The following is a 12,523-nucleotide window of genomic DNA, read 5'->3' as shown; positions in this document are numbered from 1 at the left end:
TTATTTTTATTGTTTACATAAGTCGTAGAGAAACTGCAAGAGCCTTATTCATCTCTGATCTTCTGTCAGGACGCATCGATTCTCCAGATTTACTAGAGCGAGTTAACATCCAAGCAAGGTCCAGAACGTTACGCGGAAACGTTCTTCTGAGAGTGCCGTTTCGATGAACTATTCAAACAGCTAATGCCGCTATCACGGAACTACAACGCCTCTTCAATCGTGTGTCGCACTTGTTCGACTTTCATTTGTCTCGAATATCATTGAGAAATCGATTCCTGCAGTTTTTTAGATGTAATTAGTTTAAGTTTCCATCATTGGGGCCGAGTACGGCCTGTTGATGTGCGTGATAAATAAATAAATAAATAAAAAAAGGAAATATATAAAAGACCCACGACCCAGTTTGTTATTTTTAAATGATAAGTTTTTGAATTGCACACAATTTTGAATTTCTGTATTAGGTCAGTGCACACTGTACACTCTGTTCTCTGTACACTACTCTGCGCTACACAAAAAGTATTTCAATTTATCTGAGAACGATTGAGCCGAGAATAGAATTTTCATTTCGCGTCATTTTAACGCAATACCATTTTTATTAACGCTTCATTTCATTGTTACGAGTAATTCGTTCCGTACTAATACACTGTTAATCCGTAAATCCGTGATATCTTCGACAAACGTGCAAAAAAAATTCTTTTAAAAGTGGACCGGGCAAAAAGTGGTAAAATAATAGGCAATCACGAAGAGGGACTAAAATGTTGGGACTGATTGAATCTATAAGTCAATAAGTTGGGATAACAGTTTCGATTTCATGTCTTAAGTATGTGACAGTCTTTCGTTCCGTTTTTGCTCGTCATGGAATAAAATGAGAGAGATAATCTTAAATAAGAGAGCAAAGAGAGGAAAAAATCAACCAATCTAAATCGACTCAAGATCACTCTTCTATCTTTACTATACACTCAACACGAGTTCTTTCCGAATTGCGCTCTGATCTTCTCATTTCGTCTTCGTTGCGTTAGGTGCAACAACTTTAATTGAAACTTTTTCCCAAATAGTGATAAAACAAACATGTAATCAGACAAACATTACAACTTTCTTCAAGAAATCATACATCTCTTCCAATCTTGATGATGATTGAAAAAAATCAAGAGCTAATTATTTTTATTCACAAACAAACCTATTACTAAACAGATTAGTGTTCATATTTGTTTAATGAATTGGCAAAGAGTTTTGCAAAAGTTTTACAGGAAACGGATAATTTGCTGTAATTTAAAACAGACAACTCTAAAAGAAAGCCTCGGCAAATTAGGTGCAAGTGCGATGTGTTCTCTTCCATGTGTCGGAAGCATGTGATGCTGAAATTATTATCTATGTTTATAGTCTCTAGTTATTTTGGTGGTGTAATCAATGTTATATTTACCAAATTTTATGTAAATTAGAAGCATTGAGTAATCAGTGCTAAGTAATTTTCTTTCGATTTGTGAATAGATTCTGAGCAGTTTCGCTCAGTAGATTAAATTCTGGGTAGTTTCCATTAGTAGATTAAATCATTGAAATATATATTTGACATTGTCCAAAACCCCACGAATTCCGAAATAAAACCTTCAAATAAATAAATAAAACCAAAATGTTCAAATATAATATTTACTTAATCTAGGTAATCTTCTCAAGTTACAACGGTTTTGCAAGATTGTCAAAAGTCAATAGAGCTAAGGCATTCTTGCTTTGTAGTGAAATCAGTAGTTTTTGCACTCACTTTACATTTTGACTTTTACTATAGTTTTAGGGATCTAGGAAAATCAGTCTACGATATTTTTAATTCATAAGTACAATGATATAAAAAGTACCTAAAAAGAATCAACTTAAATAGATAAAAAGATAGTTATTCTGAGTTGCCTGATAATGTTGTCGAAGATAGTCTTTAACCCATTACCTATGAGAATCAAATGAAAAAAACATGTGTTTTTTTCAGGATTGTTTTGATTACGACATGATCAGTATCATTTAAATTGAAAATTTCATAAAGTCGAGTTAACGCAAACTTCGGATGAAGTCAAAGAGCTAGTAATAGTAGAAAGAAACCTGATCATGAAAATAGGAGTTGAACCTATTTTCTGCATCTACAAATCGCCTGCCTTATCAGAAGATTTGAAGCAAATTTCGACATTCACTTTGTTCGGACATTCTTTGCAACGGTAAACTTTGATTTCACACTGATATATTCCTATTCATGGGGACAACCTTGACGTTGGTTTCGTTCTTCTGATTAGCAAATGCGTGTAAAGTTTCATGAGACGGGTTTTTGGATATTTTTCTACTCATTCCAATTTAGCGTCTTCTACAAATTGTAAAGGTGTATCGAATGTGTAGCATTTTCAAGCAGCGTAGCATGCAGCGTAGCATTTTCAAGCAGCCCTTAATACTTTGAGCTCTTGACTATTCATTTTTGTAACTAGAGAAATTTCTAACTTGTAAATCAAAAATAATCAAATTTAATTCGTCGATGCACTATAGCCTTTCTTGTAACAGGCAACATATTATTAGAGTTTTTAGTGTCTATTGTCTTATTTTTGGAATTGTTTTCACTAAGAACTTTTCATAATTACGTTCAGTTTCCAGTGATTGTTTCAAGTCATCAGAATTAATACATTTATGCAATAATTTTTAAGCCCCTCCCGAAACAAAATCCTGGCTACGGGCCTGATGCGAATCTGTATGCGACGGTGATTTTCAAGGTATTTTTATTTAAATGTTTACACAGGTCTTTCGGGAAAGTTTGTTCTAGTTTATATGTCTGTTCTCTGTGGTTATATGATGCACATTGTTATAATTTCATTTAATGAAAATCAAAATGAGAATCAAAATTGCTGATTTAAAATTAAAACGAGATTGAATTTTCGTATTGTCATATGAAAACGAAAGTCGCTACTTCTGCTACTTGCTTTCATATAGTCGAAAGAAGAAGCCGGCTTTGGCTTTTTTATTTTGCTTTGTATATATTTAGTAATGAAGGAGGCAGCAAAAAGACGAAGGTGAATTCAGTGGGTTTCATCGTTCATTGAAAGGATATGAGAATTTTAGGCCCTAGATAGTAGATAGTAGGAAACACCTGTTCTCATCCACCTAGTGGTGCATCTGTGTCTTTCTCACTTCTCCAAACCACACAAAGCAATAAAAATTTTCTGTACTGGGAATAGCTTAAGAATCAGATGCTAGCAAAAGTGGTCCTTTTTTTAAAGGACATGTCCTTATTTTTGAGGTTTTTGGAAAGCGTCCTTATTTTACTTCAAATGTCCTTAATTTTAGCTTCAAACCTTGGCATATACAGGGTGGTTCAACATGAAGTTTTTTAAGAGGGCATTTTCTAGTAGTTGACGGGTACTAACTGCAAACTATCATGCTATTGTAGTTTAGTATTGTTTGCCATTTCATAATTGAACGACTTACACTGGCTCACCATCTTCAAATTATTCAACTATATATCGAAAATCAGCGATCTGTGGGAAATGTGTTTAGTGCACTCCGACCATAATATGGTCGACATAATTGGCCAACTGATTCAACTATTCGCCATACAACTAAAAAGTAAACGTTGTGGTTCTCGTTATTGGATGATTAGCGAACAAATCGACCACATCCAGCACGCAGTGAAGACATCCCCAAGCATTGGAAACCAACATTACTCGAGTAATTAGCCAGATACACTTGAAATACTCGAATCCGTCATCAAAAATTGGACCAGTCGAATGGACTACATGAAGCGCCAACATGATCAACATTTAAAAGAAATTGTGACAACTTTTATTTTCTTTGTGTTTACAAACGTACAACCAAAAGACTAGAAGGCTGAGGTTGTAAATAGGGGACATATTTGGCTGTTGTTAACAATATTTGTAATTTTAATTTTTACTCTTCATTTTGTACTCTGTCTTCCTTACTCTACTCTTAGCTTTTCACTTTTAAGTATTGAATCTTGATTCTCTACGCTTTTCTCTGCAACCTTTACCTTTTACTGTCCACACTTCAACTTACACGTCAGTCTCTATTTTTCAATCTTCGCTCTTGATTATTTATTGTTTTCTCTACAATCTTTGATTTTTGCTCTTCAATTTAAAATCATTCATCGGTTTCAGATCTTTCATGCAAAAGGGCAAATTTTTTTAGCTCCAATTCATACATCTTTCGTTTTATTTCCAAGCTTTCCTCTTCAATCCGCAATATGGCCTGTTGCGTTTTATTACTCTCCTCTTTTGCTTCAACATATCTTTTCAACAGCTCATTTTTTTCTCGTTTCGCATTAGTCCGTTTGCCCCATGTTTTCTTTTTCGATTCTTCCTCAGTATCTTTTCCTGTTTGATCTGCTTGTCTAACTTCGATACTCTCTGTGCTTTCATCCAGAAATTCCTCCAAACACATTTGCTCTTCATCAATACCGGTTTCAACCTGTGGGTTGTGATTGGAGCTGTCATGGAACGTCTTGAACTTTTCCGAATCATTTTCCGCACTTGTTTGAAGCGACTTCCGGCAACCGAACGACTTAGCTTTTGCTATACCGGATACAGCGACATTCAACCCAGCAGACCTTACTAATAGTATAATAGTATAATAATATAGTAAGTTACTATACTCTCTTCGTATGGATTCAAAAGTTTCTGTTTATTTGGACCTCCTCCAGTGTTCTTTACGCTATTCACATTGTGTCGTAATCTATTTTTCACTTTATATTTGTAATCCGCCCAAACCTAGAATCGATCGACAGATATTAGCAACAAACGCATTGAAATATTATCATTTTCAAACTGGGGCCGTAGCATTTTGGGGGGTAGGGAGGGAATACCAAATTTGTGTCGAAGTGGGACGATGTGTAGGGTCAGAAGTTGTGCGACGTAGCTTTAAGTTTAAAACCCATTGTCTAGAGAAAATAATTTAATGATCCTCCATTCCCAAAAAAATGGATTTAAATTCAAACAAGTTACTTTTGATGCGGTTTTTCATGAGGTAAATTTTACGATTCGTGGAATTACAAGTTCGCAAAAATACGAAAAGATTTTGAATGCGGATTTAACCTGCTACATTAGTTAGCTAATGTTGCTAACTAGTAGACTTAGTTTGGAAGCTGAATTTTATTTTCACTTCGGATTCAACCAAACAAAATTTAGTAATTTAGATGAACGTATGATTCTTAGAATCATTGGCAGCTGCACGATTGTGAACTGAGAGAACTTGTCTTCATGCTCCCCTTGACATTTAAAATTCAAAACAAATTATCAACACTATATTTGTCATGAAATGCACGGTGTATTTGGTAGAATAATTTTATTTAGGGTTGCCACCCCTCCGGGTTTGACCCGGAGACTCCGGTTTTCGGGAGCAAACTCCGGACCTGCGGGTTTTACATCAATTTCTCCGGGTTTAATGGAAGAAGAATAATTTCATTTTTTGGAATGAATTGATTCTTTACAAAATATTTAAAAAGTCTAAGTTAAATATTACTCTGGTTCAGATTTATTTTGCCCGACTTACCTCGTTTCAAGGTGGCGAAGATGAGTTCACCAAATATTGCTGATTTCTTTCACAAAGCAATGAATATGAAAAACATCAAATTTACTACAAAATTAAGTAAAGTAATGTTTCGCTATATGCTACAATTTAAATGTAGCATCCCACTAAGTCACTCAAAATGATGTGAAAAAGTCATTTTGCTGCAATTTTTTCAAATCACTTCACTGTTAGTGAAGCTTACCACCAGCTGCACCAAGGTATGGCAGATTTGTTCTAATCCAACTTACTAGGTCAACATCAAACGAGTTTTTCCCTTGTTGTTGCTACTCCTGCAGCGACCCTTAACTGTTGGCTAGGGGGTGAATTTTGCCTCTTTGTACCCCCGACCTCTGGTGATGAATAACCGACACCACATAGTGCTTCCCATGTGATGCCACAGTCTCCTTTGCTCTCCTTTTCCAGTTAGTTATAGAGGAGAGCAATGCCTGTACGACTTATCCTGCACAGCGAGAGTAGCTGGTGCTTTTATATTCTTGGTATTTAGTAGGGGAAGTGAAATACTACACCAGATTAAACCGACCAAACCGTTCTCAAATAAGAAAAAATTACAGCTTTACTCAAACGTAGTAATAAAAAGCGATTAAAGTGCTCTAAACTGCCGAGCAATCGTTTTGATGCCAATTTCCGTCTAGTTCCACTCAAAATCCACCACCCTCCGCCCCCCCCCCCCCAAAGTCCAGTGAAAATCTCCGGGTCATAGACTCTCCAGAGGTGGCAACCCTAATTTTATTCGAAAAAAATCGGCATCGCTAAAACATCAACATGTGATAGAATGGGCTTTTCCCTTTCATTTGAAAGTAAAATTAGAATATTCCACAACAACTTTTTATTTTAAAGGTATTTTGTTTGAAAACTTGGGTTTTTAAATGAAACTGGTTCACATTTTTGCCCCTAGGTATTCAAATTCAAATATTACCAAAAGCAAAAATCTGATGGACAATTTCATTGTATACAACTTTGTAGAAAACTACATTGCGATCTAAAAAGGCCAGAGAAAGCTATTAAATTTTTATCAAAGTTTCTAGATTCGCACGGGGCCTATTGGTTTAGAAGCTTTATTCCAAACACATTTTTATTTGTAAAAAAATGGATTGCCTCATTTTAACAGTGTTCTCAGAAGAATCTGAATGCTAGCAAAGTCCCTTTTTTAGCGTAAAAAGCATAATTCCAGATTCCACCGTTTTATTCGCAGCAATGATATTTTAGGAGCATGGAGATATAGAGAAGAGTAGATAAAATTTGAACGAAATTAAGACTCTTTTGAAAGATGCTGGGTAATGCAGCAGAATGAAACAGCTTTTTTTCTGTGACAGATATATTTGTTTCTTCTTTTTTTCCTTCACTCATTCTGGAGTATGCTTAATGTAATCTTGAATCAACCTTTTTGCTCGTTACCATCTTGTGGGATATATTTGGCCTGAATTTTAACTTTATATTTGATCAAACTCGATTAGATATTCAGTCATTTGATTTGATTTCGATTGAGAATCCTGATTGACAGTTTGATGAAGGGTAGAAAAATAATTCGATGAGATTTATGTTCAAGTTTGTTAACTTTTGGGAATGGCTGTACATTGAAGATTTCTGTATAGTAAATGAGAAAGGTTTTACGAAGATAGCGATATCAATATAAAAGTAGATATAGAAAGTATCACCTTTACCCGAAAGACGTGTTGCTGTTAATGTCTGCAGACTCTGAACTGAACTGGCAACTTTGTCTTCTTGATATGTTGTCCTTGCTCTTATCCCATTACTTTGAGAATTGACTGAATCTATGGTCCAGCCTGATGTTTTCTTGTTCGTTTTCTGTTGTGATCCGTGTTTAACGAGTAACGACTCCGGAATTTCTTCTTAAAGGAAATTATTAAACTTGGTTTTGTTCTTTTTTCTAAGATTATGTGAAGTGTGTTCGATTTGGAAATAAAATTTGAGGACAAGCAAAAATCTACATCTATAAATCCTGATGATATGAATTTACCCCAAAAGATAACAAACATGGATCCAAAACTCGAAGAGTTTTTTTTTCTTTTTCAATCATCTTTCTTTTAATGTTGATAAAGACAAACAGGATTCTCAACCCAAAGTTGCAATAAAATCCGTCGTTTAGTACAATGACTCGAACTGTCTACTTTAGTTTATTCAAATATAGAGCTTTGAATTTAAGTCAATTGTATTTTACCAGACAGGATAGGAGCAGGAAGAAGGGTCATTCTAGTTTACATTAGCTATCCCCTAGAGCGAGAAAAGAAATGAAAAAGGCATGATAAAATTCGTTACTACATTAATCAACAAGATATAAAATTATCGAATAAATTTGATCAACACCTTTCCACACCTCCTTGTTCATAAAGTGTCATTTTCGCCCTAGACCTTTCTATTAGGGTTACCAACCGTCCTTATTTTTAAGGACATGTCCTTATTTTCGAGGTTTTTGGAAAGCGTCCTTATTTTACTTCAAATGTCCTTAATTTTAGTCTCAAACCTTGGCATATACAGGGTGGTTCAACATGAAGTTTTTTAACAGGGCATTTTCTAGTAGTTAACGGGTGCTAACTGCAAACCACAGAGAACAGATCATCTTCAGCATTCAACTTATGTAAAATCTCTAACGGTTTCGAAGGTAGTTGGGATGTCCAAACCAGGTGCGCTACTGTCGTAACGTTTTTTTTGTGGCTGAGTTCGACAGAATTGACAGCGAATATTCCTCTACCCAGTCAAACTAGTCCGGAACCGTTTGGACTTCCAGCATGAATTCCAGCTCAATGCATCAACCGATAGAGTCGGAAGCGATTGTTTTCTTTGAGAAAGATTCCATACTGAATCCATTCAGGATTTCGAAACGGTTCCGGAATGGATTTGACGGATAGTTGGGATAGGTTGGTGTGGCGGCGCTAGTGTTTATCGTATATTAATTCAAATGTTTACACACGTTTTTTTAAATATTTTTGTTCGAATATGGATGTCTGTTCTCTGTGTGCAAACTGTCATGCTATTGTAGTTTAGTATTGTTTGTAGTTCAGTATTTCATAATGGAACGACTTACACTGGTTCACCATCTTCAAATTATTCAACTATATTTCGAAAATCAGCAATCTGTGGGAAATGTGTTTAGAGCACTCCGATCATAATATGGTCGACATAATCGGCCAACTGACTCAATTATTCGCCATACAACCAAAAAGTAAGTGTTGTAGTAGCGAACAAATCGACCACATCCAGCACGCAGTGAAGAAAACATAGCGGCGGTGACATCCCCAAGCATTGGAAACCAACATTACATTACAGTAATTAGCCAGACACCAAAAATTGGACCAGTTGAATGGACTACCTGAAGCGCCAACATGGTCAACATTTAAAAGAAATTGTTTTCAAACAATAAATGGCAAACAATGTTCTTTCGATTGACAAATAAACAATTCGCGATTTACTCCATTTTTCAATTTTTTTTACTAGATTAAAAAAACGTCATGACGAATCACCCTGTATTAAATCATTCAGATCAACTTTATTCCAAGAGAATCAATTTCAATTTCTTCCAGCGATTTTTTTGTTAATGCATACTCTCTGCGACTCACGGCAATCAAAATTTGTTTTACTCAGAAGTAACCAATATTTGTTGAATAGCTCAATAAGCCGTATGAATAAAAACTAGCATTTACTCAGCTTTTCAAGATTCGAGCAGTCGAGCAGCTGTGTTGAGCATTTGCTCAACTTGGTATGAATAAAACTTTACTTTGACAGTTTCTTTCTCAGTTTGAGTGTTCGCTTTTCGAACATCTGATTCCATATGAATAAAGTTATAAATCTAGAGCAAATGCTCAGCGAAAGTTAAGCAAAAGGTTGAAAATGTTGAGCATGCTCGGTTGCATGCTAAAATTTATATTTCTAGGTTTGTAAAATAGCAATTGGAGTTTTTAGTGAAAAAAATGCTGTTTGTTGTCCGAATTGGACCTCACATATACGAAATAGGAAATAAAACGAGCCAACAAATTACACGAATAAGTAAATATTTAGTATGTTGTTATTTAACACCTTAGAACGAATTGCTTTTCTGTTGCTTATAACAGTAAATAGTACTTGCTGATTTTCGTTTATTTGGTTTGAACATGATACGCAATTATTTATAATGGTAATGCTCGCCGGATAAGTGAAAAGAAAAAAAACAGTTTGTCGGCTGTATAATATATGGATGGAATGGAAAAATATCCTATAAATGTAATAATTGTGAGAAGTAGTTTCTAGCAAACAAATATAACCGATATGGCTTGCACATGAAAAGAAAAAAACACTTCAAACACAAAAATTAGTTCATCTTTGAGTTGAACTAACTTTGAACTGAACTAAGTTCGTGAAACAGAGTAAACACGGTAGGGAAATATTTGTATATGGCAGTCATAGGGTGCTTACAGAGTGGCGGCGAGAAGCTGGGGCTGGAGCTGACATTAGAATGCAAGATGCAAGAAACCTGCTTGCTGCAAACCAAAGGAAGGATGTCAAAGTGAAAGCCGAACGGATCGGCGCCGACTGCCTGCTTTTACTCTGACAGGCTCCATTTGATATGCTGCGAGCAGGTTTCTCGCATCTTAATGTCAGTTCCAGCCCCAGATCAGCTTCTCGCCGCCACTCTGTAAGCATCCTAACATTAGGACGCGAAACCTGCTTTTACTCTGACAGGCTCTATTTGATCTGCTACAAATAGGCTTCTTGCATCTTAATATTAGTACCAGCCCGAGCTCAGCTTCCCGCTGCCTCTTTGTTGGTGACCTTACGATGCACACCTGCATCCACAGGGAGATGACGGACAAGCAATTCCGAGAGTGTGTCAGCTATTGGAGGCAATACTCACAATTTGTTACGTTTCAAAAAATCATAAAATATGCATATGTGAGATGGAACTTTGTTCGTATGATGTCAAGATTCATGTCCCAACCGTGAATTTGTTGAATTGGTTCACAAAAGTTCGAGCATGTTTAGTTGTATTCTGATCTCCTACGAAATGGAAAATCTTCTATCCTGGGAATTATTCAAAGATTCAAATATCTTCTATAGCAACCTACGCACTGATGCTATTTTCACTTCACTGTCACCAAACTGAACCGGAATAGCTTTTCAAATTAGGAGCAGGTGTTGCGTTATTCATAAGTTGATTACGGGCTTTATTCTCACAGTTACGTGAGTTCTGTGTATCGTCCCAAATACTGAACTGATACATCGTGCTAGTCAAAGAATCAATGGCCAACTGTTGATCACGGACGTGGTGTATGTTCCAATGTCAGTTGTAATTTTCAATGCGGTTCATACTTCTGCTTCGCGTGTAAAACATTTCAATTAGAGAGCATCAAAAATTGTATTCCACGAGGAATGCTTAAATCTCCTTTGTTGACTAGAACTTCATGCAGTCCGTTAATCTTTAGGTTCTCAAGTTCGACGTCCGTTTCTTCCTGTATGGCGCAGACGGCATTCGCGTATCCCTACTGGCCGTAGCGCGTGGCAAAAACCTGTCGATTTAAAACTCAAACAGTTATACTTACTCGGAAAGTATGAAAATCAAATATACGATATACCTACTATCTGCTACAATAACAGCGGGACTTGTGAACAAAGATAAAAGTTTATCCGTTGTTGTTCGATGTTTCAAGTTGAACGTCTCCGGAATCGAGTCGTTCTGGAGACTGCTGAAAAATACACCAGTTAAATATTTAACATTACTCCAGATTCATTCAATTTAGTACGCAGCTGCTACTATCAACTTTCCCAAAAGATTGACGTTTTGCCATGATAAAGAACCGGAGTAACAATGAACTTACCTCTCGATAGCAATATCTTGTCTTCTAGACCATTTGACCACTCCAGAATTAACCGGTGACTTCAGGATTAACCTTCTGCCGAAAATTTAAGAAACCGCACTAAATTAGCAAAGCATAATCGAAGTGTATTTCTATAACTTTTATTCAAAACGACATATCCACAACGAGTGACTCTCTTTGTTTACTTTCTCTTTCGATTTTTACGGCGTCACTATAACACTTTTTACTTATTTTACAGTACAGATCGAAAGACGGTGGTTTTGACTAGCATATTATGCAAAGAGTTTAAGGATAAAAGTTAAAGCGACCGAATTATTAACAGAAGAGAAAGTATACAATGAGAGTCACTCATTGTAGATATGACTTTTTGAAAAAACGCTCAAGATTTTTCTTTTTTCATTACAGGGATGCCATATATTTTGAATGAAATATCTGTGAAAGTCGGGTCGAGGTTAGCTAACGGCCAATTCCATATTAAATTTGCAAAAGGGCGAATAAGATTTGTAAACAAACTTTTATTTTGATGATTTCTCTTAATTTACTATAATTTTAAAGCAGAAAACAATTGAAATTACTTCTACGAAGGGTAAAAATTTACATTAACGCATATTTTTCACGAAATTCCACTTTGCAGCCGACTAATGAGCGAAACAAGTTTGTTTACAAAAAACAGTTTCGCCCTTTTGACGAATTAATATTGAATTTCTTCCAGCCCCCTGTCAAGGACAACGTCTCTGTACAGCCAGCATCACTGCCATGAAAGGCAAAACATTGATTTTGAACCGAATGATTAGAAGCTGCATTTAGTTACAAAATGTCGATTTTCTGAATGATATGATATTAAATCATCCCACAAGATGCAAAACGTCGTGTGGAATGCTTGAATATCGAGCATAGTGCCGAACATAATTCTTTGTTTGGGGCTTTATAGCTATAACGCCCCATATATGTAGGTCGCTGTCAAACTCCATATGATGGTATAGGGTTGCCAGAGGGCTGATTTCTTCACCTGAATGAAAACCTGTTTTCGGCTAATTGGTCACCAGCAACCTGAAAACTGATTTTCAGCGAAAACCGGTTTTCATCCAGCTAAGAAATTGGCCGTAAGTACCTTATCCCTAATAAAAAAAATTATACACTAGTTATCCATATAGTGC

General features: G+C 35.9%; 1 long non-coding RNA gene across 3 annotated transcripts; it reads right to left on the bottom strand.

Annotated features, from left to right (window-relative positions):
• Positions 1–4,621: 4,621 nt before the first annotated feature.
• LOC131681714 (uncharacterized) lies at positions 4,622–11,717 on the bottom strand. Of its 3 annotated transcripts, XR_009303973.1 has the most exons (4): positions 11,552–11,717; positions 11,367–11,465; positions 11,124–11,234; positions 4,622–11,057 (listed from the first exon to the last, which is right to left on the bottom strand). It is a non-coding gene; the product is annotated as an uncharacterized LOC131681714 (long non-coding RNA). The 3 variants fall into 3 exon arrangements; XR_009303971.1 differs by lacking the exon at positions 11,552–11,717 and having other exon boundaries at positions 11,367–11,515; XR_009303972.1 differs by lacking the exon at positions 11,552–11,717 and having other exon boundaries at positions 11,124–11,231; positions 11,367–11,515.
• Positions 11,718–12,523: the final 806 nt, after the last annotated feature.

Source organism: Topomyia yanbarensis, chromosome 2 (genome assembly GCF_030247195.1).
Source record: "Topomyia yanbarensis strain Yona2022 chromosome 2, ASM3024719v1, whole genome shotgun sequence".
NCBI lineage: Eukaryota > Metazoa > Arthropoda > Insecta > Diptera > Culicidae > Topomyia > Topomyia yanbarensis.
Note: the sequence above shows the minus strand (reverse complement) of the source record. Positions and strands in the feature narration are given on the sequence as shown.